Here is a 2,224-nt window from a genome sequence, read left to right as displayed (position 1 = left end):
GAGAGAGAGAGAGAGAGAGAGAGAGAGAGAGAGAGAGAGAGAGAGAGAGAGAGAAAGAGAGAGTATGACGCGTTTTTAATAAATAAACGTTTATGTCAACTCAAATTTTCGTAATTATTAAACATTTTTCTCTTTTTTTTACGAGGGTTCGCAATTATCAACCCTCGGGGTGGCGGCGTTTTTTGAAACAAGCCTTTTGTAAGTATGTCAGGATAATGTAATCCCTTTACCTTACAGCGAAGAGCGCCAGGCACAAAGCCTAAACCGTCGCGGCCACCGACGCCAGTAAATTTACTGAAATTATTAGATTTTCGTACGTTCAATATATGTTTATATACAATCTCTCTCTCTCTCTCGCGCTCTCTCTCTCTCACAAACACACACACACACACACACACACACACACACACACACACACACACACATACAACACACACCTTACAGATTTTTCAGTTTTGTGATAAATGATAATATCAAATTTTATCATATTATAAATTTCACAAATCATAGTAAAAAAATAATAATAATTAAGATATTATTGTGACATGAAAATTTTATCAGAATACGTATTTACCAAAATATTTAAAATTCTGAAAAATTTTGATCTTCCGACGAAGCCCTCCAACGGGACGAAACACTGTAACAATACTATCACACTGGCACTAAAGTGGCCGTCACCAATTTCAACTGAGCACAGCAATTTTTTCCTTATTTGGTAATACGCTGATTTGTAAGAATGTAGGGTCGCCGACGCGAAACGTCCTGTGGACCGGGAATGACTGACGACGGGAGGCGAAATGCCGACCCCGCTCACGCCCGCCACTCAAGCGTCTACCGAATCTGTCAAGCTGCGCTCTGACGATAACGTTTCTATTAATATGAGCCATTAAGGAAAGAATAAACAATATCATTATTGTATTTTAATAACTGTCTTTTTTTTCTTGAAGTATTACTCTTCAATTTTTTAATTTTTTCCATTCCACTTAAAACCAAACAGAACAAGCTGTCACAAGTATAATCCGTTCTTCTATCTTCCCCCCTCCAAGCCATCATAACTCCTCTCGAAGTTCCCACTTTTCCGAAAAAATCTGTTCACTTAAAACCTCCAAATGTAGAGAAAGGTTGCAATGTTAATGTAACATTTAACCATCTCAATTACGTATTGAAACTCAAACTCCTTAAATACCATTCAACCCAGTTACGGTCATACCTCGAATACCCACACAGGACACCTTTGGCTAGCTACTATAAAAAGGTTACCAAACACTACCAAGTGCCTTTTCCAATTAGATATACGGTACTCCTTTTAGATCACCTTTCCACAGTTTTTACCCCCCTCCATACTATGTCACTTCACAGTCAGATCATATCACTGAATTCCTTGATTCGCCTCTCAACACGACACAGATTTTCTGCCTTCCCGAAAGAAAACCGCCGGGCCACGATCTTATTAACGATAAAATCCACCCAAATCTAGCAAAAAAAAACAATAGTGAACAGTATTTACAACATATTTACACTGCAATATTTCGCACAGCCTATTTCCTTGTACAGTGGAAACTATATTTAATAACCCCAAAACCAAACTGTAATGATCCTTGGCAAAGTTAGGTCTTGAAGAAAATCGAGATTACATATGTCAATCAGCAGAAACATTTACGATTGTCTTGCGCTGATGATGACCTTAAAATAGGACGAAAGTCCTAAAACGCTGAAAGATTTGTTGTACTCAGTTGGAAAGAATTAGTAAAAGATGCGATAAGTTGTCACAGAAGAGGAAAACAAACAGGCAGTTAAAAAAAGGAATAAGTCAGTCTAATCTACATAGCCTCAATCCCACAATTTTTCCCACAAAAATATTTTTTTAACTAGGAACACAAAGGAACTTCGTTTTGCCATTGTCCATGACATGTTTTGCCGTGATGATAACCTTAAAATAGGTCGAAAGCTTGCTAGTTACAACTGACTCAGCAAGTGGAATTACATCGTAGAAGACAATAAAAAAAATTTCAATTTTTTTTTTCTCGATTGTTGGACGAGCCTAATTCCTTTTCCAATCGAATCAGAAGGTCGATTTCTATAGAAAGAGACAATTTTTTTTTCAATTTTTTGGGGGGTTTTCTCCAAAACTACGTGTTTTACGAGCCAAATTCCTGTTGAACTAGTCGGAAAGCTTCATTCGCTAACTCGTAACTCGCGCCTCAACCGATAGGTCAAACTTGAA

The 2,224-nt window shown here is 37.6% G+C and overlaps 1 protein-coding gene across 1 annotated transcript in view; it reads right to left on the bottom strand.

Moving 5' to 3' along the window:
* LOC112127621 (atrial natriuretic peptide receptor 3) overlaps positions 1 to 759 on the bottom strand; it is a 71,784-nt gene extending 71,025 nt beyond the window's left edge. The window contains exon 1 of the mRNA XM_024228829.1: positions 575 to 759. The gene's annotated coding sequence lies outside the window, so the exon portion shown is untranslated. The remainder of the gene's footprint in view (positions 1 to 574) is intronic.
* Between the last annotated feature and the right edge of the window lie 1,465 nt (positions 760 to 2,224).

Source organism: Cimex lectularius, unplaced genomic scaffold, assembly GCF_000648675.2.
Source record: "Cimex lectularius strain Harlan isolate CLEC.00 unplaced genomic scaffold, Clec_2.1 scaffold165, whole genome shotgun sequence".
Taxonomy (NCBI): Eukaryota; Metazoa; Arthropoda; class Insecta; order Hemiptera; family Cimicidae; genus Cimex; species Cimex lectularius.
This window is presented reverse-complemented; position numbering and strand designations above follow the sequence as displayed.